Source organism: Malaclemys terrapin, chromosome 7, assembly GCF_027887155.1.
Source record: "Malaclemys terrapin pileata isolate rMalTer1 chromosome 7, rMalTer1.hap1, whole genome shotgun sequence".
Taxonomy (NCBI): Eukaryota; Metazoa; Chordata; order Testudines; family Emydidae; genus Malaclemys; species Malaclemys terrapin.
Genome location: NC_071511.1, coordinates 104,644,373 through 104,671,642, shown reverse-complemented (window position 1 = coordinate 104,671,642; position 27,270 = coordinate 104,644,373). Strand labels below are relative to the sequence as shown.

The 27,270-nt window shown below is 41.2% G+C and overlaps 1 protein-coding gene across 6 annotated transcripts in view; it reads left to right on the top strand.

Annotated features, from left to right (window-relative positions):
- PTPRE (protein tyrosine phosphatase receptor type E) overlaps window positions 1–27,270 on the top strand; it is a 247,563-nt gene that overhangs the window by 116,318 nt on the left and 103,975 nt on the right. Inside the window, exon 1 of one of the 6 annotated variants that reach the window (XM_054035393.1) lies at window positions 78–97. The exons of the other annotated variants lie outside the window; for them this stretch is intronic. The gene's annotated coding sequence lies outside the window, so the exon portion shown is untranslated. Of the gene's footprint in view, window positions 1–77; window positions 98–27,270 lie in introns of those variants that run through there. 6 annotated transcript variants of the gene reach the window in all.

Here is a 27,270-nt window from a genome sequence, read left to right as displayed (position 1 = left end):
GGAAGCCGAGAGAATGAAACTGAAGAACAATTGGGTAACTTGATGAGAGGTGCAGAAGAGAAGATTTAGAATGGATCTACAGAACGTGCTCAGGAAGGTAGGAGACTTGAAATGTGGGCCTGATTAAAGAGTAGGAGGAAGTTGAGGGGGGATAAAGAAATCGGAGCAGGTAAGTCAGCAGTTATAGGAGGAACAGGTACATCATTAATCAGAAATATAAGCACTCATAGCTCCATGCCTTTTTGATGTACTATCTTGTGTTGAGGGTGGGGCAGAACTGTGTCAGAAGACTATTACAAATGTATATTTTACTCTTTGATCTGAGCATCTTCAGACAAGCTCAGTCTGATTTCTTACATGGAAGGGCACAATGTTATCAGGAAAGTGGGCAGACATGATTGCATTAACAGGATTATTACCCATCTCTCTCATTCCCCTTCACTCACCCCAAAAATGTCTAAGTTTGGGTGTGTCTACAGATACACCGTTGCAGCTGCACCACTGTAGTGCTTCAGTGTAGACACTACCCATGCTGATGGGATGGTTTCTCCCATTGCCATAGGTAATCTACCTCCCCAACAGATGATAGGTTGACAGAACAATTCTTCTGTCCACCTAGTGCTGTCTACGCTGGGAGCTAGGTCAGTACAGCTCTGTCTTTCAGGAAGGTGTATTTTTCATATCCCTGAGAGATGTAGCTATACCAATAAAAACAACAAGGAGTCTGGTGGCATCTTAAAGACTAACAGATTTATTTGGTCATAAGCTTTCATAGGTAAAAACCTCACTTCTTCAGATGCATAGAGTGAATTTTAGTTCTGCTGTTTCTATTTGCAAATTTAACACCATTAATCTGGGCTTGAATAGGGACTGGGAATGGCTGGCTCATTACAGAAACAGCTTTTCCTCTCCTGGAATTGACACCTCCTCATCTATTATTGGGAGTGGACTACATCCACCCTGATTGAATTGGCCCTGTCAACACTCATTCTCCACTTGCGAAGTAACTCCCTTCTCTCCATGTGTCAGTATATAATGCCTGCATCTGTAACTTTTACTCTATGCATCTGAAGAAGTGAGATTTTTACCCACGAAAGCTTATGCCCAAATAAATCTGTTAGTCTTTAAGGTGCCACCAGACTCCTTGTTGTTTTTTGTAGATACAGACTAACATGGCTACCCCCTGATAGCTATACCAATGTAAATTCCAAGTGTAGACCAGGCCTTAGCTCAGTTGGCAGTTCAGAAGAGTAGATGACATCCAGCATCCTACTCTTTCCAACTAAAAATGAAGAGAATGACTAATTACTTAATACTCCATTTCACCCTACGAGACCCTGAATGTTAGTTCCTCCAGGCAATGAAATCCTTATTGAAAAACGATCTCTGACAATACTTAAATCAGCTACTTGAAATAGATCAGGAATGTGATTGTGAATTTGACATAAAAAAAGGAGATCCGCTGTAGAAATGTATCTCAATTGATAGCATAGGCAGGCACACCTAATACTGTAACCACTGAAGGATCCCTGCCTTAACCTCCGTGAATAGGTACTAGCTCAAGTAATCAGGGTTTTTGATTTCAAGAGTGAATGCATTCAGGCATTTCTGAGATGGTCAACGGTAATAATGTACTTTGTACCACCTGCAGTAATTTTTTTTTAACATAAATTGTAGTCTTTAATGTAAACCTTTTGTGTTTGTATAACCATTACATGCTCTTGGCACAGTCATAGCAAGGCAAAGAAAAGTACATCTAAATTGTGTACAGCTCTTTTTTTTAGCTTGATGGAAGATTCATTACAGTTTACTGTATATCACATACTGACAGCTTATGGTTATAAATGCCAGTGTCCTTTAATAGCATTCAGACACAGAGTAAAATAGATGGGGTTTATCTGCATGGCATTTTTCTAAACTGTAATTCTTTCTTGTTAGTTATTTTCTTATCTGTATCATACTTCCTTTAGATTGTCCACTTCACAGTCCCACTGCAAGCAGATTTTACTGATATAGTCAAAAACTAAATTTATGTAATCATGGTAAGTTCAGGAGTTGCTATGTTTTGATCAGCATTAAAATATGAGTAAATGTGTAAATCAACAAAATGTTGCAGATGTATGGAAAAGGAGCAGCAGCGATCTGTTTAATGGATTTGTTTTCCTCTACTAATCCATACATCTTTCAGTTACTAGTTTGAAGAAAGCCCAGGCTGGTAGACTGTTACCAGATTTGCCCGTTACTTTGGGATATGCTCATTTATTCGGGTTACTCTTTGGTGGGGGAGGAGGGGGTGGTTCTGTAATTCTATCAATGTACTGCTTGTGTCATGTGTGTTTTCATATGGAGCTCTACTCCTCCCTTATGCAAGTCCCCTCCCAATGGAGCTATCCTGCCGGACCTAGGTTCCCTAGGGCTGGGTTCCTCCAGCCACAGAACCAGATGAACACCCCCCCCCCCCCCCAGGGCTCAATGGACTGGGTCAAGCAGCACTTTCACACTGTCACCCTTATGCATCCCAGATTCAGCACGTCCCTATCTTCACTCTCACACCACAGTTGTACTGGTAGTATCCTACTTGATGAGCAAACCCCACAGCATTTTGGGCGCTGCAGGGATCTTTAGCTTAGGTAAAAGAAGTGTTGCTATAGAGTAAATGGGGGAAGCTAAAAACACAAAAGAGTGAAGTCCAGCAAGACAGAGAGTAGCAACCAGCTTAACCATAACAGTTATTTATTGAATAATAGTGATAACTAAACAAGGAGAGCCTAAACCAACATAACATACATTATTAAAGGTTAATACCTAAGGTAGAAAGGAAAACAGAGAGAGAGAAAGAAGGGGATCTCACCTACTCCATGAGGCTTGAACTGATCGGGGTTCCCAGGTGATGGTGGTAGCTCAGGGCCCTGAGTGCTGGAGACAGGCAGAGCCCCCAGCACAATTAATCAGGAGAAGATGGAGTCCCAGTGGAACTGATGCATAGTTTGGATCTAAATTCGAGGTGAATTTAAGGACGTACTCAGTTTTCCCTTTCGATGGTTTGAAATTGCTTCAGACTTCCAAAGGCAAAAGAATATTATAAAACAGAGCTTTAGAGCTTGTTTATAGGTTCATAAATTTTACGTCCAGAAGGGACCGTTATGATCCTTTGGTCTGACATGCATAAAGCAGGCCAACGAATCTGACCCAATAATTTCTACATCACATCTATAGCTTATCTTCAAGCTATAATATATCCTTGTTTTTAAAAAACACAGTCTTTACTTAGACTGCAAGTGATGGAGAATTTACCACACATTCTCAAGTAAGTTGTTCTAGTGGTTAATTGTCTTCACTGTAAAAATTTGTACCTTATTTCTAGTATGAATTAGTCTAGCTTCAACTTCCAGCCACTAGATAGCATATGAGGGGTAAAGTCACTGCTGCATCTAAATTCCACTGAGTACAAGAGTACAATAGAACTGGAGACTGTTAGCCTGTTAATACTCCAGTTCTCTGCCCAGCTGCAACCTTGAGAGCAGCCGCCTATGGTCCACTAAATGTCATGTAGGGATTCCAGGAGCAATTTCACTTCAGCCACTCTCTTTCCTCACCCCCAACATGAAGGAACAGCAGAATAATTTCAGTTTTGACGTTGATGAGGCCCCACACAGGCGCATCAGTCTGCCCACATGCAACAAATTAAATAACCAAGCTAAACTCACATAGCCGGTTTAAACCCTGACCCTGCAATTTGGTGTAACTGGAGGGAATGCTGTGCCTTCACTGTCAGTTCAGCTCCACCTGGGCTAAGCACTCTGCCTGCACAAAACAAGTTGCAGGATTGGGCCCTTATTGTCTAATAATGATTTATAGTCTGGCCTAAGTAAGGACTTTGGGAAGTGATGCAGGAGTCTTCTGATGATGTGATCTGTATAAACCAGTAGTACTGTGCTTAATATTGACTCATAGTGTACATATTGGCCTCAGTATAATCAATATATTATGACTGAAGCATATAGTTTAGCATAAATTAATGAGCATTGGTCTGCTAAACCCAGGGTTGTGAGTTCAATCCTTGAGGGGGCCACTTGGGGATCTGGGGCAAAAATCAGTACTTGGTCCTGCTAGTGAAGGCAGGGGGCTGGACTCGATGACCTTTCAAGGTCCCTTTCAGTTCTAGGAGATGGGATATCTCCATTCATTATTATTAATTATTATTATAGTGCAGATTTGATTTTGGGATCAGTGCAGATAAATAATACATTGAGGAGGTGATGTTGTTCATACGAAAAGCTAATGAATTGTTGGTCCCATGGAAACCGTTTGCCTAATTGGATCCATGCAGATTGACTCCCACTGAAGTGAGTGGGGATCTGTGTGGGGAAAAAAGATCCACTCTCAGGGATCAATGCACTGACTAAAAAAAAAATATGAATTTCTGATATCAAAACTTCTTATTAATTAAAGTTGCTGCCTCTTGGATCATAAGTATAGTTACAAAAGGCAAATGCATCACCTGACTCATTGAATTATTCCACAGCATCTCAGTGAAAAAAGTCTAGTAAAATGAGGCAATATCAAAATCTGTGACAAAAGGTACAACATGCCAGTGTATACACATTGATAGTATTTACTTCTGTTTTATTTTTTTTAGTGAGAGGGAAGCCCCAGAGCTTCTTTCTGCCCCTAATAAAGCTTTGTCTTGTAGAACAATAAATGAGAGAATCAGATGCTTACTGCATGCCCAATAGGTGACTAAATTCAGAAACAGATGTTACTCTTCAGTCCTGATGTAATTAATGTTGCTTTATTGTGATAAAACACCAGTCACACAACAGGTGCCCTTCAGACAATTCCATGTAACAAGTTCAACATCTGGCATATCAGTTTCAGTTTGTTGTGTAATTGTTCCTTATATATTTAATTCACTGGATTTGAAAGTGCCTTTGTTATAGAAGTTTTTCATTTGGAGATGTGTGATTCAGTACAGGGCCGGCTCCAGCATTTCTGCCGCCCCAAGCAACAACAAAAAACCCCGCGATTGGCGGCGGCAATTGGGGGGGAAAAAAAAAGCCGCGGTCGGCGGCAGCAGTTCAGCGGCAGGTCTTTCGCTCCTGCCGCCCTCAAATTGCCGCAGGTGCCGCCCCTCTCCCTTGGCCACGCCAAGCACCTGCTTGTTAAGCTGGTGCCTGGAGCTGGCCCTGATTCAGTAACTAATAGCTAATTAAATTAAATAGATGTCTTTATGGTCTGATTTAGTACATCTGCCTTTCAATATGAATATGAGATTCAAGAAAATATTTCAGTATGTCAAGTATAATCGGTAAATGCTGGTAAATATTGATTTCACCATACAAACAGCAACTGAGGAAAATATATTCCTAGTGGAAGCGCCGGCCCTGTCCAAGTGTAAAGTGTTTTGAGCTCTATGCCATCTGTGGGCCACACATTCCTATTACATATGAGGTCAGTCTATGGATGTATAATAGAATGTTGTTAGCCACGTTTGGTCCACAGGCTGCAGCTTGTCTACCCCGGGACAGTGCTGCATAGATGAATGCTAATACCTGTACATGTTAAGTGAATGTTCTAGTACTGAAAAAGAACACTGAACAGTACATATATAGTATTAAAAATTATTTGAGGACCATAATTCTGTGATATCTTTTTATATTTTGATAGGATTTGATTTTCTGTCTCTTATTACACCTAATGCTAATATACCTGGATACAGAAGAATTAACATGAAGCAGCATATAGCTATGTATTTTGACTGTTTTTTTTGCATTTAAATGCCTCTGCATCAAAAATTATTTTAAAATAAAGCACTAAAGGAATTATATTATTAATATTAATATCTCTTTTGGTGGCTGGCCAAATCCTACAAATCATTACTCCTGTGAGTAGTTCCATTGAAGTTAATGGACTGTTAGTATGAGTCAGGTTCAGCATTTCAATAGTCCAAAAATAATCTGTCAATTAACTAGTCAAATATTGGTCAAACAATGTCAAAATGGTCAGATATTTTAAAGCATTAATTTATTAAAACAAAAACAAGTAATACTTATACTCTCAAATAGGGTTAGTCTTTGATACTTTTGCTTAATTACAAAAACAAATTACTAACTGTATTATTTTAGTTGATAAAAATGCAGAACACAATGAAATGATGTACTAAAAGAGTTATTATTATTACCTTTTTTATCAGTGTTAGATTGGAGTTGAAACGTGAACATTATTCAAGATCGAACAGTCACAAATGAAAAGAAAAATGAAATTAAAGAGAAATTAAAAACACATCACAACTACAGTAACTTCTCACTTAACGTTGTAGTTATGTTTCTGAAAAATGCAACTTTAAGTGAAACCATGTTAAATGAATCCAAATTACCCATAAGCTTTAATGTAAATGGGGGGGTTAGGTTGCAAGGAAATTTTTTTGGGCAGACAAAAGGCTTTATATACTGTACAGTACTGTACTGTGGTTGGGAAGTGCCCTGGCTTACCCCACACAGGCACAGTCCACTGCAGGCAAGAACGCTAGGAAGCACCTTCGCAGCGTCAGTGTTTCCGGAGAAGAACAGGCGGTGACTTTGACGGGAATGCTCCAGGCCCGCCTCTTCCTGTCCCCGCTCCACCTCCTCTCTGGAGCACGCCGCATCCCTGCTTCTCTCTCCCCTCCACCCCCTGAAAGTCCTAAACACTGCCAAAAAGATGTTTGGTGGCATTTAGGACTTTTGGCGAGGGAGGGAGAGGAGCAGAGACACAGCGGTTCCCCGCTCTTGCCCCTCCCTCCCAGAAAGTCCTAAGCGCCGCCAAACAGCTGTTTAGCATTGCTTAGGATTTTCTGGGGGGGGGGGGAGGAGTGGAGACGTGGTGCTTCCCCGCTCATCCCCCTCCCTCCCAGCGCTTCACACTTAGGACTTTCTGGGAGGGAGGAGGAGTAGCAAAGACGCTGTTCTGGGAGGGAGTTTGGATGCGGGGGGGGGGGCTCAGGGCTGGGGCAGAGGATTGGGGTGCAGGAGGGGATAGGGGGTGTGGGCTCTAGGAGGGAGTTTGGGTGTGGGAGGGCACTCAGGGCTGGGACAGGGGTTGGGGGGGTGAGAGCTCTGGGTGTGGGCTCTAGGGTGGGCCAGAGATGAGGGGCTTGGGGTGTAGGAGCAGGCTGGGGGGAGTTGAAGTGCGGGGGAGGGGACTCAGGGTTGGGATGGGGGTTGGGACATGGGATGGGATGGGGTTCGGGGTGTGGGCTCCAGGTGGTGCTTACATCAGGCAGCTCCTGGGAAGTGGCTGGCATGTCTAGCTCCCATTGGCTGTGGTTCCCTGAGTTGGAGGGACATGTCGGCCGCTTCCCGGGAGCTGTGTGGAGCTGGGCAGGGCCTGCCAGCCTTGCTGTGCCACCAATTTTTAACGGCCCGGTCAGCGGTGCTGACCGGAGCCGCCAGGGTCCCTTTTCAACTGGGTGCTCTGGTCGAAAACTGGACACCTGGTAACCCTTCTTAGAGGGCAATCTTTAGTTTGGGTAGATCTTGCCTGCTTGTAGAGAAAGGGGTGTCCAATGCCAGAGCTTGCACTTTTAAAGCTTTCCGCCCTTATGTTCAGAGGGGGTGAGTCAGTGCTGAAAAGCTGACCAACACCACCTTTTTGCAGCAGTTTCTGACCTTGTTCCCCCCCCCTCCTGTCTTCCTCCAGCAAGCCTGGACAACGTCCCCACCCCACTTTAGGTGCGGTGCGGTCAGTGTTGCAAACTGGCTAGTGTAAGGAGGAGAGGTATATTTGATAGAATACAGTTCTGAAGACACCTGTATTTGTACTAGCCTCTACTGCTGCGTTAGCTTTACTAGAAAGCTGAGGAAAGTAGTGATAGTTAAATGGGAATAAAACCACTGTAAAACTAAATTAATTTGAAACTGTTTTGTTTATCAAGCCTAGTAAACAAACATTTTCAGGAGACAGCATTTTTAAAAAGCCACATTGAAGAATATTTACTGTTCTCTAACATTAGTTCCTCTTTTCTTTTATCTTTATGTAATAGAAGCTGACTTTTCTCCCATACAAGTTTCTCTGTCTCTCCCTTCTTCCCCCCCCCCATGTTGTAGATATGAAGGGGGCTTAGGGAAGAGGAGATGAGGGAGCCATTCTCCTTTTCCTGAAGTCTGCAGAAGCAGAGGATCTCCAGTAAGTTTTGGGATGCCCCCTCAATTCCCACAAGCTTATACGCACACTGAACCCTCTCCACCAGCTCTTAGCCTTAGATGGCCCGTCCTTGGGGACCATTCCTGACTGTCTCTGAAGTTCGATAGACTAGTTAGCCATCTGAAGACTTTACTTTGACTATATCTGAGTCTGACAGGCGTATTTGGCTCACTGTGGAGGTCACTGATGACTCTCCTAAGGCTCCTCAGGGTTAGGGTCTTTACCTAAAATTCGATTAAAGAGAATAGGATAATGTGTACTTAAAGCCTCATTAAAATAACCGGGTATATGACTAGATATGAAACCAGAATGTAAAAATTGTATCTCTAGCATGTGTCAGTCAATAGCTAATCAAGACCTAATACATTTAGAGTTATACACATTTTTTGTTCCATCATCACCATAATGAATTTCCAAATATATTAATCGTAACTCTGAATAAAATGGGTCAAACTCTGTTCTTGGATAAGTGTGTTTAGACATAACTCTTATGAGTTAAGTAGGATGGAGCCAGGTGTGCACACTTTGATTCAATATATTTTCACAACATTGAGTATGACAGGACTGCAGCATTACAACATGGTCTGTTATGAAGGCACAAAACAGAGTGATAAATCATAAGATATATCACCGGTTCTCAACCAGGGGTACAAGTACCCTTGGGGGTATACGGATGTCTTCTAAGGGGTACATCAATTCATCTAGATATTTGCCTAGTTTTACAACAGGCTACATAAAATGCAATGGTGAAATTAGCACAAACTAAAATTTCATATGACTTGTTTATACTGCTCTCTAAACTATACACTGAAATGTAAGTACTATATTTATATTCCATTTGATTTATTTTATAATTATATGGTAAAAATGAGAAAGTAAGCAATTTTTCAGTAATAGTGTACTGTGACAATTTTTTATTTTTATGTCTGATTTGTAAGCAAGTAGATTTTAAGTGAGGTGAAACTTGGGGGTATGCAAGACAGATCAGACCCCTGAAGTGGTGTATAGTAGTCTGGAAAGATTGAGAGCCACTGAGTTATTACTGACTGAGCCATAGACTTCCTTGTGACTTTGGACAAGTCACAATCTCGATGTTACTGAATCTACTCACTTGTAAAATGGGGGAAACCATGCCTTTCTGGTTCACAGTTTTGTTAAATCTAGAATTCACTGTTTCTATAGCTTTTTAAAATTTTCAGATGGAAGGTACAAAATAAGGTCAAAGTATTATTTATTAGCATGCTCACATTTAGGATTTTATTCAGCTCTTGTAAGTGCAGGTGACAGTGATATGATAAGAAGGCAGAAAGTCTAAAAAAGATTTGAAGATCTTACTTAATGTTCCACGCTAAAAAAGAAAACCAATGCTTTTATTTGCTTTCATTTGAAATTATGTTGCTTAACTCACTCAGGGAGGCTCTATGTGCTCAAAAATGAGTTATGGGATTTTACCAAATTCACACACAAAATTTAAAGTGTGATTATATGTTTGTTTGCAGATCTCAGTGATACAATATATTACAATGCATATTTTTCCCCTAAGTATTCTATTGCAATGGTTGATAACTCACTGCGATACTGAAATTTTAGCTATTGGCCCTACTAAAGAGAGAAAAGGAGTACAGATTTGTTTTAAGAGTTTCTGTGCTGATTTGGTATTTCACAATTCTTTCCCCCCCCCCCACATGTAGGCCATTTCAGTTTTTAACAGATGCATGTTCTTGCATGCCTGATTTAGACTCTGAAATCAAAACTGTTAGACATGGGAAATAATTGCAAAAAACTTTTATAATTTGAAACTGGATTCCTGTCATGGCATAAACGAATATCTAAAAAAGTGGAATTCGGGTAGCCCTTCAAAAATAGCATGTTAAAATGCTGATCCATAATACTCAGAATCCAAACTGTGGAGAGAGAGAATTTTTATCACTCAGCCATTACACCAAAGAAATAAGCTAGACTCTACACTCGCAAGACTAAGAAGAAAAGATGGTATTTTGATGAAATCTGACAAGGTAAGGAAGCATAACTATGCAAAAAGCAAAGGGTTCAATAGCTTTAGAGTGACTATTGTATGAATTGCATAGAGGTGATGTAGAAAACCTCATGTTGGAGTGTCATGGTTTTAAAATTTAGTCAAAATAGAAGTGGCCTTAATGATGAAACATTGCAGTTATGATGAGCTGCTTCTTAAGATTTCAACTACTTAACCTTCAGACTTTAAATTCTGCATTTACAGTTAGTGGGCTAATACCACTCAAAATCATTAAAAATTTTGATTTTGGTCAATTGTTCCTTTAAGACAAAAAAAAATAGATAATCAGACTCTCATTGTGAAATTTTTCCTTGTTACAGACTGAGTGGTGGAGAAGTTAGAATAGTCTGTCACAGCAATTCAGTTCTAAAGCAGGAATGGGAAAAGCTGTAAGGTCAGAATGAAAACAATATTAAATGCAACTACTTTAGGAATTATACATCACTGAGTGCACTGGATGCAGGCCAAGCATGTTTACAGTCTTTAGGAAATTATCTGCTTCAGCAAATTAGTTCTAAGATGCTTTCTGTAGTTTACCAATAAATCAATGGAATCAGAAGTTCCTGAAGCTTGATTGGTTAGAGAAATTAGGACAGAAAAGTTAAGGATTTGGGAGACGTCACAGCTTTGAAGACTTCAGTACATTCATGCAGTATGAATATTAGTTTTGTTTAGGCCCTAATTTGAAGTTAGATCCTCATCGGCAGACCCCTGCACCTGCGTGGAGACTCATTAAAGTCAGTGGGGTTCCATCTGGCACCAAGAGTCTACCTGTGTGGAAATGATTGCAGGGTTGGGGTCCGGAATGGTAGTGTGGCATGCAATTACTTTGTCAAACACTATAAGGTGCTGTACATTTCAAATATCCTATCATACTTCTTTATAAAAGTTGGATTTAGTGAAGGTCATTGTAGACAAAATAAGGCCTAGCACTTGTTACACAAAAGAGTTAAGGTAAGATACTATGTGAAACATGCTCTATCATACTTTCATAGACATAGTCTTCTGTAGTGATCTCCTATAAATATTTTCCATACTGACTTATTCGGACTTTACCCAATAATTATTAAAAAGCAAAGAAAGAAACAAGGGTTTGATTTAATGCTTTATATTTTTGCTCTTCAAGCAATAATAATAGCATATACATTAGTGAAAATTGCATAGCCAGAATCAGCTTTTAGCAGATTTTGTCAGATGGTAAATCCAGCATATTATTAGTGGGCTGTTTCTGTAGGGGATTCATTTTCTTAATAATTGTAATAAAGACAACAAAAATGAAAGATGATCCATTAATAATAAAGCTAATAGCTTAAGAAAAGCAATGTAACTTAAAATGTGAAATTTTTAAATTTATCCAGTTAAAACACTAAAGGAAGGTAATTTAGGATTTATCTACACTTAGAAGCTTACCAGAATATAGAGACAAGGGAGGTGAGGTAATATCTTTTATTGAACCAGCTTCTGTTGGTGAGAGATACAAGCTTTCCAGAATAGTTATTTTGGTATAATCCCCTGTGTGGACGCTCCTATTCAGAAATAAGAGTACCTTTTTCTGATTAGCTTAAGTCACATTGGCTCTACACTGTTCACTTGCAGTTTTCAAAGGTCACTTGACAAACAAGGAAGATGATTAAGTGGGTGATTGACTAGGTTTTCCCTCTTCCTAGGCCCATGGCCTCAGACATACGGTCAGTGTGGTGCATATGTGGCAGTAGGATTGCCACCATTCAGTAAGGCAAACACTGAAGTAAACTTCACTTATAGCTGTCCTTCAATTCCTCCAACAAATCTACACACCCTTTTAAAAGGCTATTTTTCCTGTCCTGGTCAAAAATGTATTGTACCGCTGATATTTATTTTTAAATCAAAAGTGGCATTTTACTTTCATAGACATCGAAATAATAATAAAGTCAGCATAAAAATGGGAAATGTGCAAAAATACTACAAACAAGTTTTTGTTTCTCCTTGTAACACTGTTCAATACAGTCTCTCTGCCATACTTACTGTATGCTGTGAAGAAAGGATCCTGATAACACTGGTCCGTTTGCTCAATGTGGATACTAACACTCTGCTGTCTGATGTATTAGGGCAGTCAGGGCTATGCTTCTCTTATTGACGCTCTGCTTGACATCAGGCAGAGTGAGATGAACCCTGATCAATTGTGTGAAATTCCACAAGAGATGCATGTGGGATCACAAATTGTGTATTGTTTCCCTAAGGGATAAACTAACCAGTTATTGGTGACATTTATACTCCGCTAGCAGATGTGGCAATGTCCTGCAATTTCCTTGGAAGACCTTATTGTATTAAGTTTATGTATTATTGTGGGCCAGGATTGTATGCAAATTCTTGAGGGGTAAAATGTGACAGATACTTTAACCCATTGCGGTGTCTTTGGGGTCCATTGTTTTAAATGAATGTTTTGTGTATGATTGTGTTCTGCTTGATGGGGGAAGGCTACCAAAGCTCCTTCAGGAACTAAAAACAGTGTGTGGTCATTAAGGCAACTCAGCCAGGCTGTAACTCCTCCCCCCCCCCATCCCCACAGAGAGCCTCCTGGTGAGGCTTATGTATACTAGTTCAAACTGGATTCTCCAGAGACCAGTAGACAAAGGAAGGACTTCTGGACAAATAGTCTGAGTTTAAACTGACTCGGGGCCTTTTTTCTGAACCAACAAATGGACAGGACTTTTTGTCGAGGGGGTAGGGGGTGGGGGGGGGGGGGAAGAGAGAGAGAATCCTTGTGGAAGGGTTGGAAGGACTGACACCTACCAGAGCCTGAGGTTGTAGTTGAGATAACATCCGGTAAGCTTTTTAGCGTATGTGTAGGTTCTTTTCTCGTTTTTAATACATTTTCTCTGTAATGTTTTCATCTTAAAAATAAATGTGCTTGGTTGGAAGGAGCTGTGAGGTAACTTGCAACTGCAGGCAATTATTGTGTTCATAGCCTCTAGAGAGGAATCCAAGTGCAGATGCTGGCCCATTTAAGCAGTCTGGCTTGCTGGGAATATCACAGGGTAAATCAGGGAGCTGTGCAGCCTGAAAACTCCTGGTCTGGCAGGCGAGAGACATGGATCTCTACCCAAAAGAGGTGACAGCTGGGAGCCAGGGACCTTAAGTGAGTGTCCTTAGTGGATCACGGAGGGGGAATACAGGTGCAGTTACTAACAACTTCCTCTGTTTCAGAGTAACATTTATACTGAGCTAGCTATATTCTTTCTTCGTCCATGGTTATGCAATCCCACTGATGCTCATTTTCCATCACTAACAATGGGGATAGGCGTTATAACTGGTTGCTATTACAGACTACTGTGACGTGTTCTTGGTTCAGTTTATTTCAGTGTTGAAGATGATGATTTATACCTTTTTCTTTCATCTTAAAGTTTTAATTCATTCTCTGTATATAATTTCTTCTCCTCTAGGTGCCTGTCACACAACCTTTAAAAATTCCCTGAGGAATCAGCTGTAAATTAGAATTTCCAAATATATAGGTTGTGTGATAAAAATGAAATTCTGAAGCTCCTTGATGTTAGTAGTGCTGTGCTAAGGCAATTTAAATATCTTTTCTGCCAAAAAGCTTATGATGAAGCTCTTTTTTCCCTTCAAACAGATTTTCATCTCTTTGTACAGTCCAAAAGCTGAAGCCCTTAAAATGTGTGCCAAAGGCACTAGTAGAAGCTTGAAGAGAAATAATGTTCTCTTGTTGAAACTTACATGAAAAAAGTCTATTTGCTAACCTTTCCAAGAATACTTATTTAAAAGTGTCTGATTAGCTCATGAGACTGGTAATAGAATATGAAGTCTTTCACCTCTGTTGACTGGTTTGATTCTGCCTAAGCCCTAAGGTCAGCAGTACCTACAGTAGCCATAATTTTATGGTTGTTTGGGTGACTTAGGGCTTGTCTGCACTTACTGGGGGATCGATGTGCTGCGATCGATGCGTCAGCGGTCAATTTAGCGAGTCTAGTGAAGACCCGCTAAATCGACCGACGATCTCTTTCGTCAACACCTGTACCCCACCTGAACGATAATGCAAGGGAGTCGATGAGAGAGCATCTCCCTTCCATACTGTAGTGTGGACCCTGCGGTAAGTAGATCTAAGTGTGTCAACTTCAGCTATGTTATTCACATAGCTGAAGTTGTGTAACTTAGCTCAATCTAAGAGCACACATAACATTAATTGTTTATCTCACTCCTTCAGTTCAGAGGCATACTTCAGATAAGATACAGCTGCAAATAGCACCTATACTGCGAGTCCTAGCAGAGAGTCCCAAGTTTAAATAGGCATGGAAAAGGAAATAGCCTTTGAGTTGTTAGGCCCATCTAGACAGCAAAATGTACTGCATGGACATGTATCCAAAATGTCAGGATATCATGCTGGTGACGTGAACTTGTTAATGAATGGTTTGGTCTTCACTGTCTGGATGGATACATATAGGTTTTTTTAAATCCCTATTTCATTGATCCAAAATGAGAGCTACGGTGGCCTTTAAAATAGAACTGGGTAAACTTTTTTGAACAAAACTTTTTTCAGTGAAAAATATAAATTTGGGAAAACCATAATGTTTCGTGAATTCATGTTGATTTTGTCAAATTGCTTAGGAAATTTTTTTTTTAAAACAAAACATTTTGATTTTTTGGTTTGAAATGACTTTTTGTTTCAAAGTTTCTTTAAATTTAAAAACATTTAAAAATGACCAAAATCAAAACAAAACATTCTGATTTTTCAAAACTTTGTTTGACTCGCTCTAATTTTTTTCCATCTCTTCAGTTCTGTCTGTTATTTGCCCAATCTTCTTTAAAAGTAGCAGTGTACAATCAAAAGAAACCCAGGAACAATGCTGTGTTTGTTGAATTACAGAAATGCAGGCGAGGCATGTGTGTACTGTATAGCAGTGTTTCTCAACCTGTGGTGTGTGCACCCCTTATGTCTAAGGAGTCCATGAAAGGTGGTTATTACAATAGAACAGACTATGTCAAAGATTTCTAAAGGGGTCCGCACCTCCATTCAAAATTATTTAGGGGTCCGCAAATGAAAAAAGTTCAGAACCGCTGCTGTATAGTATACTGTGAATATGTGCAGTTTGTCCATAGTTAAGGCTATAACAAGTCTTTAATTGCAGTCTTAATTTTATCAACGCATACCAACTCTCACTCTTAATATACTTTTTTAAAAAGTTCTTTCTACTTTCAAATTTATCATGTATGTTCTGAGCCCAGATGAAAAGGTTTTGATCATATCTGAGGAGAATTTGATAAGCTATTTCTGAGACCTAGACAGTAGAAAAATCAGGTTTAAAATGTGTGTGGAAAATACTTTTCTTTTTGATGAAGCAGATCTGAATGGAATTATTTGACCTAGGAACTTTAACTTTTGCCCCCAAAGATCTGATCAAGATCTAGTGCTTTTTACTATTTCTAAGAAGTGGAGCTGCGTATTTTGGATTATTCACTGCCAAATTAGGAGCCACTCTAGAAATTAGGAGACTAAGCTATAGAGGCCATAAGCCAGGGGTCTCAAAGTCCCGGCCCGTGGGCCATGTGCTAGGGTTACCATATCTCATAAATAAAAAAAGAGGACCCTCCACGGGCCCTGGCCCCGCCCATTTCCCCGCCCCAACTCCGCCCCTTCCCCACCCTAACTCCGCCCCCTCCTCCCTCCCACTCCCAGCCAGGGGGAAAGGGCTGCCCCAGTGCTACCAGCTTCACCACCGGGGCTCTGTGTAACTGACACTGTGTCAGTTACACAGAGCCAAAGAGGAGCAAAGCCTCCAGCCCCCGGGGCTCTGTGTAACTGACACAGTGTCAGTTACACAGATCCCCAGCCGCTGGAGGCTCTGTTTAAGAGTCGGGCTGCCCGAGAGCTACCGGCTTCAGGCAGCCCCGTGCCTTGAGACCCTGCGCCGCCGGAGTCCGGGAGGGGGAAGTTCCCGGCTGGGGGCGCAGGGTCTGGAGGCACGGGGCTGCCCGAAGCCGGTAGCTCTCGGGCAGCCCGGCTCTTAAACAGAGCCGAAGAGGAGCAAAGCCTCCAGCGGCTGCGGCTCTGTGTAACTGACACTGTGTCAGTTACACAGAGCCCCGGCGGCTGGAGGCTCCAGCCCCCGCGGCTCTGCTCCTCTCCGACTCTTTGGGTCTGTTTAAGAGCCGGGCTGCCCGAGCGCTACCGGCTTTGGGCAGCCCCCCTGCCTCCAGACCCTGCGTCCCCAGCCGGGCACTTCCCCTTCCGGGCTCCCGCGGCGCAGGGTCTGGAGGCACGGGGCTGCCCGAAACCGGTAGTGCTCGGGCAGCCCGGCTCTTAAACAGAGCCGAAGAGTCGGGGAGGAGCAGAGCCGCCATTTTCCCGGACATGTTCGGCTTTTTGGCAATTCCCCGCGGACGGGGGTTTGACTGCCGAAAAGCCGGACATGTCCGGGAAAAAGAGGACGTATGGTAACCCTACCATGTGCAGCTCGAGAATGTCCCCGCTGCGGCCTGCGGAGGAGAGATACAGGCAGACATGCTGCTGGCGCCGCTCCCGTTGGCTGGGGGAGAGGGCCAGAGATACCATCATTAGTTGCCAGGCAGAATCAGTCATGGAGGCCTCAGTATTAGTTGCTGGGCAGAGTCAGTCATGGAGGCAGCATCATTAGTTGCTAGGCAGAGTCAGCCATGCAGGCCGCATCACTTTTTTCCACAATGATTATAAACAAGTCAAAATACCGAACACAACTATTTGATGCACACCTTGCTGCAATCCTGAAGGTTTCAACTGCTCAGTCACTGAGGCCAAACATCAACAAACTGACAGAACTGAAGCTTTGCCAGGTGTCTGGCAAACACTAAAAACTCTCTGGCAGGTGAAGAATTGTATAAAGTTGTATGACCTTTTTATTATTTCTAAGAAATTCAAAATAAAAAATACAATATAAATGTTTTCTTTTCTGAACACCATCTTCGGTGACATTATTGGCCCGCTGGGAGGATTTGAGGACTGGCACTGGCCCTAAGGTAAATTGAGTTTGAGACCCCTGGCATAAGCTATCCACAACTGCTCAGAGTGTAACCACTGTCAATAATAGCAGTCAGAAACAACTTTTTTAGCAGAGTACTCAAAGCTATTACTTAATGGTTTTGTCTGTACCAGGGAAACTTTTTCAAAAATATCCCACTGTTGCTAATGCTGGTCCAGCTACACTGATTCAGTGTAGATGGGAGCCAGCTGCCAATACCATTTTGTGAATAGCCTTAGTTGACATTTAAGCTTAATCTGCCGGTGACAACTGGTGGTCCATCTACACTAGGGCTCCCAACTTTACTAACTGCAATGGAGCTGAACCAATGTTAGCAAAGGTGGAAAAGTTTTGAAGCTTGTCCCTAGTGTAGACAAAGTTGATAAGGACAGCCCCGATGCCAGAGTTGTTCAAAATGGTGGTTCAGAAATGTTTTTGGTCATGAGGAGTGTTGTTAGAATTTAGAATTTAGGTGTATTTTTATCACTTAGCTAGTTACAGAGATATAAAACAAAGAATCAAAATCACAAATCCGCCAGGGTCTGGGCCTTCTCTCACTAGGATAGTCGGATAGTTCTAAGGCCTTTGGCTAAGCAGAAGGGGCAGCCTTTAGCTGGGAAGTGTATGGTCACATCCTCACATTCCAAACCTGTCACATTGAAATAAGGTGGTTTTGGGCTGTTAGGAAGACAATCCTGTCCTGATAATGCCAACCACCATCAGATAAAGAAACAGCTCTTAAGTGATAGCATCCTGTCTGGCAAGAAATCACTTATTAATGGTTGTGGTTGTGAAACCCTCATTTCTGTGTTGTTTTATCTTTATGGCCCCCCACTTTTCTATTGTTAATCTGTGTGGTTCTCTAATTGTTTCTGTCTGCTGTATAATTAATTTTGCTAGGTGTAAATTAATTAGGGTAGTGGGATATAATTGGTTAGAGAATTATGTTACAATATATTAGGATTGGTTAGTTAAATTTCAGTAAAATGATTGCTTAAGCTGAGAATATTACTATATAAACTGGAGTCAAACAGGAAGTGGGGAGAAGGGAAATTGGAATCATGCTTGCTATGGGGGGGGGGAACGGGAATGGGGAACAGGGACACAGGCAAGGCTCTGTGGCATCAGAGCTGGGAAGGTGGACACTGGGGAACAGACACTGTCGGCGTATAGATATAAGCCCGACTGATGTGAAGGGCTTCAGAATATGCTTGCTTAGAAACTAACCCCAATAAACGTCGCATTGTTTGCACTTCAGACTTCTGGTCTTTTGCTGATTGCTGTCTGTGTGACAAGAACCAGGGAAGTGGGAGGTTTCAGAATGGTAGCCGTGTTAGTCTGTATCAGCAAAAACAATGAGGAGTCCTTGTGGCACCTTAGAGACTAACAAATTTGTTAGTCTCTAAGGTGCCACAAGGACTCCTCGTTGTTTTTGGCAGTGGGAGGGTGAAGGGAAACATTTGTTAGAGGGCTATCTTTTGATGTCTATTTTTAGTACAGTGTGCATATTTCAAAAATAGCCCTATTACTGTACTGTACACGATCCTTGAACGCATGTACCATGACTGATGTCTGAAAATGATAATCTCACAAAGTAGCCACGGGCAAATCTGGAACCATTCATCCCCAACTGGTTAGCATTTACCTAATTTGTGAAGAGTAAGCATTACTCTGCCTACATCATTAGCCCCCTTGCAAAGAAAGAGGAAGTGAGGCTAAGCATTTGACTAACCTCCAGTGAAGGAAAGGGTAACTGGATTATTAGGTATCAAGGGATAGCCTTGTTAGTCTGTATCCACAAAAACAACAAGGAGTCCGGTGGCACCTTAAAGACACCCCATTAACCCTTGACTGTTCTCAAATAAAAACACCTTTCATTAGTTTAGTTTGGTGCTTTGCTTCACTCATCCCTCACATATAAAATGATTATCCCTAATTCGTGAAAATTAATCTGATATTGTTTCTACCCTTCAAAAGCTCGTTTTATTACATGATCGCTTGATGTATGCAGCAACCTATTTCTGCAAGGTGCAATTCAGTGAACAGTTACATTAAATATGGATTTTTCCTTTGTTTCAATGTATCCCTTTTTAAACCTATCCCATTGTATTGCTGAGGACTTTTAAAACAAGACTTTGTATATATGTGGAAAAAATTGACAGTTGTACACACGGTCTTTTTAAAACAGATGTATGCTTTTGTGACTGAATTAAATTATTCAGCCCCCAGAATATTTCCAATTGACTTCCAAAGAATTCACATGCAGCAAATTGAACTCTTGACTTCTTTTTATTTGTGGTACAGTTCTTAAATGAAGAGGTCTCTTGAAAGAGTGCTGCTTGTTTGCTGGTTGCTTATGCTGCATAAATGCTTAGCTAATCATTGCAATGCAAGTCACTTGGACAGTGCTAATTTGAGGATCAGTCAACAGTAGGTCTGACATCTCTGTAATGGGTTGGGTTATAAAATGAGGCTCCTTGAAAAAGAAATTAATGTCCTTCTGAATAGCTCAGGGTAATAAATTTTAGTTTCTTTCTACAGACCTTTTTTTTTCTTTTTTATGACACCTAGAAGCAAGAAATGACAAAAAAAAATGCTCTTTTAGCATATACTGAAGTCATCAAAAGCTTAATTCTACATCACTGCATTTTTTTCATCTGAGAAATCCTACTCCTTGTGCAAAAAGCCAATATCCTAATTTTTTTATTAGATTTTGGGGATTTTTGCCTCATGAAGATGACTCTGTTGAGTGAAGACTGTTATTGAACATAGAACTCTCCTTACGTTTTCTTTTAATATACAGGTCTGTCTCATCTTACGCGGGGGTTCCGTTCTGCGGTTAGTGCGTAAAGCGAAAACCGCGTATAGCCAAAATCCCATTGAGTTCAATGGCAGGCGAAATCGCCCGCACTACAGGAACAGTATTAAAATTGTTGTTTTTCTCTTTTTGTTTTGTTTTGTTTTTGCCGACCGCGTAAAGTTGAAATCACGCATGTAAAATGCGTGTAAGATGCGACAGACCTGTATATAGGAACGCTCCTTTTCCTTATCTGGTTGATTAGCGCTACACATGTGGTGCATCAGTTTGCTCACATTTTCGGTGTCTCGCCCACTCGCAGTTGCATGCGGACAGTGTTTGAATTGAGCTTCTAGTGTGTGGTTGGCACTTAGTTTGACTGCTCTTCATAAAATGTCCTGGGGATCCTTCAACTGGCAAGGCAAAGACCTGGCAAAATTCTCACATCCATACGGCACACATTGGTTTTTTTCACCCACTTTGTAATGTGTGGTATGTGTGCACACATACATACACACACACACACACACGTTTTCTCATTTCTTTGCTAACACCTTCACATTGTTGGCTCTATAAATTATGTTGTTTGACAGGGCAGGAGGCTGTCCGCCTTACATTTTTAGCATTATTTTGCTTTTCTTTCTTTCTTTCTTTCTTTTAAAAATGGAGTGTTGTGAACTCTTGTGAATTTTATCACAAATGTAATATTTTTGTCTGTCTTAAAGCCCCAATTCCTGGATTCATGAGAATCTTGCCCTTTTTTAATAAAATTTCTAGCCCACATAGCTTCAGAGAAAAGCTGGAAAATATAATTCAAGTGTAATCCCCAAAGGGTCACAGAACAGAAATTAAACAGAAGAAATAAAAAAATGAAATATTTTTTTAAAAGCTCATTATTTTTAAACTGGTCTTGTGATTTTGGGGGCCTGACTCATGATTTTTGAACATTTTAATGCTGAAAATGTCAGGTAGCAGAGCTAATCATTACTTTAGATTTTGCTTCTTTCTGTTGCTTGCTTCCTCTGCCGTTTTCCCCTAAGGTCTTAGTGACACCAGAAAATTCATAATGGATGTTGAAACCTCAATGAAGTGTTACATCATTAGGATTTGAAATTTTGTTTGTGTCTCCTTGCTTCCTTTACCAGCAACAAAATTAATGAAGCACAGTTGTTTCACAGGTTTATTGCCAAATGGTAAAGGTCAAAATGCAAACAATAAAATTTTATTCCTTCCCCAAGGAGATTCAGCTGGACACTATTTTTGATACGTTAAACTCTACTATACTTTTGTAATAGCTTTTTAAAATGCAGAATGTAAAGGCATTCAGAACACACAATCATCACAAATGTGTCTGTTATCTAACATTTGGTTCAATTCATAGTTTATGTAGTTAAGAAATCTTGTCTAACCTCTTCCTTTGAGCTAAGTACAATGAACAGCAGAGTCTGTTTGCTTAATTATCTTACGGATAACCCTGGTTTTGGGTCACTTTGCTTTCATTACCTTTGAGACCAACCTTTTTACTTGCTCTTCATTCCATTTATCAGAAGGCATAGTTTCCACATGTGTATTTAGAGAGAAATCTTATTAGGATAGTTTTGACCAAGAAGCCTTCACTAGAGGGCAGTATACAGTGTGGACCCAGTTTTCAATCTTCGGATTCAAACTGGGAACTTAAATCCTGTCTTTTGGGCATGCATCCACTTACACACCTGAGAACAAAAATGTCTGTTTTATGCACTGTTAATTTGTGCATCCAAAGTGGGATATTGATATCTTAATAAGTTATAAACATTTAAAATCTGGGCTTTTAAAAAAGTGTTTGTGAAAATTGTTTGAGAGGTACCTATTAAAATGTATAATTGAGATTAATTTTATCACCAGTCTGACAGAGTTATAGTCATTTCATTTAGTAATAGAATTTCTGTGTCATTACTCATTACTATTGAGTTGTCACTTGTAATTTGAGGGATCACTAACATAGGAAGAGCACAGGTGACAGAGTTTGCAAGTAGATAAACTGTTTATTACTCTGTTAATAATTATACATACACTTTTAAGGTGACATTTGTTATAGTGTATCACTGTGCCTTTGTGGGTTACAACTGAGAATACCAAATTCAAGACAAAGTGCTGAGAAATAGGGCAGACACCCTCCAAAACTGGTGGTTATTCTCCCATAAGATATACCAAACCAGCAACAAAAATAAACTTCTGTTTCACCACACTGGCTAACAAGAAGTCAGAAAAGCAGTTTTCTTGGGCATCCCAGTCCTGAATTCAACACCCAGACACTAAACTTGAGTGGTTATTTAAAACCAATTTAATCAAACAAAAGGGTTCTTCTGATCCCAAAAGACCAGCCACATTACCCAGGTCAATATGTAACTCATATCTTAACCAATAATCCCTGTTTCCAATCCTTTAGTATCTAAAATCTGAAGGTTATTTATAAAAAGAAAGAAAGGTGAGAGTTAAAATTGGTTAAAGGAATCAAATACATACAATAATTGCAAATTTCCTGGATTACGCTTGTAGCAGTGATGGAATAAACTGTTGGCTTGTTAAGTCTCTGATTGCTTCCAAATCATTGAGAGGTCCTCAGTCCTTTGGTTAGAATGCTCCCGTTAGTACAAGTTCATAGTCCAGAGATTTGAGTAGGAGAGAGGTTTGAGCAGGAAAGAAGCAAAATGGAGATGTTTCCAGCACCTTTTATAACCTCTTTCAAGTGAAGGGAAACCCATTGTTCTCACTGTGGAAAATTACGGGTAGCAAGATGGGTCACATGGGCAGTCATATGTCCATGCATGATTTCACTTGGTTATAGCAGGAAAGTCCATTAAGTGTGGATAGGTGTCTTCCATGGTCCACTGTGAGTTAAGTGTTCCTTGATGAGCCACTTAACTTGAATAGTCCCTCCAAGATGTGCAGGCTAAATGCCTTGTGGGCGTTACCCCAGGAGCAAACATATTTGAAATACAGGTATAGACCCAATGCTCATAACTTCAAATACAAAAATGATATATGCATGCAAATAGCATAAACATATTCAGCAAATCATAACCTTTCCATAGAAACCTTACTTGACATACTTTGTACAAGATTTGTTGCAATTATATAACAGTGGTAGCAACAATGATCTACATGGTCATATTTTATCAGATACTGTCACATAGAGTGGTGGTATTACTTGACTTTTCCTCTCCACTGACGTGGTAATTGTAAGTAGGAAAGCAGATATGTTACAGATGGTCAGTTTGGAACTTAAACATAGACAAAACCGCAACAGCTGCAGATGAGCAACAATATCTTCTTTATTGTTTTTCTGCAGAAATTATAGATTTGACGGCTACTTTCATACAACAATTTTTAAGGTGGACTATTAAGATAGACCAGTCACCTGTGAATCACTAACTGTTACAGCAGAACATAACCATTTACCACTTCATACAGTAGATAGAAGTAATCACATAAATCTCTGGCCAGTGAGTAAGAATCAGTGACTACCAAGAAATATGTCCTCCTAAAGGACAAACAACATTGTCATGGATGTGCTGCTGTGGATTGCCAAGATGTGACCACTGGTATAGGAGTATGTTCTGGCATATTCCTTGCACTCTGATGCCAAGGACAAGCTTTTGTTTTCACTTTGATAATATACTCTAGCTCAGGCCACAAAGTAACTTTTGGCATTTTTCCTTTACATATAATCATAGAAGTGTAGCACTGGAAGGGAACTCACCAGGTCTCCTGCACTAAGGCAGGACTAAGTATTAACTAGAACCATCCCTGATTAGTCTAACCTGTTCTTAAGAACCTCCAAAAACAGAGATTCAACAACCTCCTTATGTAAATTTGTTCCCCTGCTTAACTGCCCTTACATTAATTAAGTTTTTCCTAATGTATAACCTAAATCTCCCTTGCTGCAATTTAAGCCCATTCATACTTCTCCTGTCCTCAGTGGTTCAGGAGTACAATTTATCACCCTCCTCTTTATAACAACCTTTTACGTAGTTGAAGACTGTTATCATATCCTTCCCTCAGCCTCCTCTTCTTCAGATTAAACAAATCCAATATTTTCAGTCTTTCCCTGTGTGGCACCCAGAACTGGACACAGTACTCCAGTTGGGGCCTTATCAGTGCTGAGAAGAGTGGAAGAATTACTTCTCATGCTTTGCTTACCACATTTCTGCTATTACATCCCTGAATGATATTCACTTTTTTTGCAACCATATTACATTGTTGATTTATATTTAATCTGTGACCCACTATAACCCCAGATCTTTTTCTGCAGTACTCCTTCCTAGGCAGTCATTTCCCATTTTGTATTTGTGCAATTGATTATTCTTTCCTAAGTGTAGTGCTTTGCATTTGTCCTTATTGAATGTCATCCTCTTTATTTCAGACAGTTTCTCCAGTTTGTCAAGAACATTTTGAATTGTAATCTTGTCCTCCAAAGTACTTGCAATCCCTCTAAGCTTGGTAGTATGCACAGACCCAGAACAGATCCCTGTGGTATGCCATTCGATATGCCCTTCCAGCTTGATTGTGAAGATAAATGGACACAAGTCAGATATCAGGAATGGCAATATACAAAAACCTGTAGGAGAACACTTCAACCTCCCTGGCCACACAATAGCAGATGTAAAGGTAGCCATCTTAAAGCAAAAAAAACTTCAGGACCAGACTCCAAAGAGAAACTGCTGAGCTCCAGTTCATTTGCAAATTTGACACCATCAGATCAGGATTAAACAAAGACTGTGAATGGCTATCCAACTACAGAAGCAGTTTCTCCTCCCTTGGTGTTCACACCTCAACTGCTAGCAGAGCACCTCACCCTCCCTGATTGAACTAACCTCGTTATCTCCATACTGATTTATACCTGCCTCTGGAAATTTCCATTACTTGCATCTGAAGAAGTGAGGTTCTTACCCACGAAAGCTTATGCTCCCAATACTTCTGTTAGTCTTAAAGGTGCCACAGGACCCTCTGTTGCTTTTTACAGATTTAGACTAACACGGCTACCCCTCTGATAGATTACTACTAGTTAGCAGCTGAAGGACCTCTGCTGATAGTGGTGGTGTATATGTAACCCACACACCTCCTAGGTATGGTGTACTGTCCCATGTACTGGCACCGAGACCACTTAGAGAGAGAGATTAATGAGTGCTCTACAGCCTTAGCCAACAGCCTCTCATGCAGTAGAGGCTCATGCATTTATCTCCAGAGGTCCCAGGTTCAATCCTGCCCACTAACCACCAGCGTCTGTCAGCGTTACATATACGTGGCCATGGCTCAGCAAATATTATGGGATCCTAGCTTTGTTACTCTTATAACTTTTAAGATAACAGATACGGATTTCATTTCACACTGGGCAGTACAAAGTAAAAGAGTATGATATAATTATTTATAAAATAGCTCTAATGCCAACACTGATTTTGGTTCCTCCACCGGCACCTGTTCCAGATGGAGACCCAATCCTGGATGCTTCTACCCAGGTCCACCCACAGTTCCCAGTGGCCGGGAAAAGCAAACTGCAGCCACTGGGAGCTGCAGAGGGCCATGCAAATGTAAACAAATGGTCTGGTGAATCGCCAGTGGATTAGCCTGTTGGACCGCAGGTTGCCCCCAATTTATTTTTTACAGCATTCCTGGGCTAGGCTGCTGGCGGCGCGCTGACACATGCGTCTCAGACTTCCTCTCCCAGTGCAGCGGCCACTCCACTTCTCCCACCTCCCAGGCTTGCGGCGCTGGGGTGGGGAGCTGCCGCACGGCTCCCCGGGCTGAGGGGGTGAGGAGCTGCCACGGGGTTGGGGGGTGCCTCAGGGCGGCGGAGGGGGAGCTGCCGCAGGGCTCCCCACCCCAGCTCACCTCTGCTACGCCCTCTCCCTAAGCACGCCGTCACTGCTCCACTTCTCCCGCCTCCCAGGCTTGCGGCGCCAATCATCTGTTTGGCGCCGCAAGCCTGGGAGGGGAGGAGAATTAGAGTGGGGGCGGTGTGCTCGGGGAGGAGGCGGAGCAGAGGTAAGCTGGGGTTGGGAGCTGCCGCGTGGCTTCCCGGGGGATCAGGGGGGCTGCCGCAGGGCTGGGGGGGGGAGGGCACAAGGTGGAAGTTTCTCCTAGGATGCGAAACTTCCTTGCACTGGCCCTGGATCTTTGGAAAAGCCATTACATTGTGAGGGTAGGTGTCTTCTCTCTCTAGTCTTCTTGCTCTGAGGTTAGGAAATGGAAATCCCTTTTTCTTGCTATACTTTCATTAGTTGTTTTTCTCATTTGCCAGTGCCAGTCTTTCTTACAGGCATTTTCTTCTGTCTGCAGGTGACTTCATTTTTGGAAACACAATCAGCATTTCAGGCCTTTATACCAATACATTACTTCTCACTGAGCCAGCGTGCCACAAGATGCAATATTCCTGAGTACCTTTGGTTTATCTTGAAAATTCTGCTGTCTTGTACACTTTTTGTAAATGAATTCAGCACTTGGGATTTCCTTGCAGTAATTTCCACAGCCTTCTGGCATGTGAAACCATGCTCAGATACACACTATTTCTGTGTTGCCTCACTTTGTACACCAGCCTGTCATGAAAGGTGTGTTTTAAGACAGCATTGAGTTCACAGTAAGTCTGCCACAATTCAGTTGCAGCCCTCCTGACTGCTACAAATTGTGCAATCATTTCCCCCCATTTCTTGGTTTCTCTTAGGAAACTGAAATCCCCAAGATTAACCGAGTGAAATTTTACTTCCCATCATGCTCAGGAGAGTGGGTGCAGCTATAAATACAACGCTTTCTGTATACACTCTGCTGTTCCTTATTCTCATCAAATGTTTTGAAAACCTGCCAGCACCTTTATTAGTGTCAGATGTCAATTGCTTTTCAAAGGTATTCAAGAGAAGTCATTGTAAGTGCTAAAACAAATTAGCTGAAGCTCCAATGGATAGAAGGTTTCTTTACTGACCATGTAAAGTAAAAGAGAAGTTAATCAACTGTAGAATTCATCACATTCACTCATGGAAGCTCCAGCAGTTTACCTACTGACTCCACCTTTATCCCTGGCTTCATTTCAAGTTGAGGAACTGCAGAAATGTCTAATGTCTAGTATTGTATGTGTAGAGTTTTTAACTTTAGCATCATGTTGCATTATAGTGCTAACCTGCTGAAATGTATATTTCGGGTAGGCCATGTGTAATGATAAATGTAATAAGAAGAACAGGAGTACTTGTGGCACCTTAGAGACTAACAAATTTATTAGAGCATAAGCTTTCGTGGAC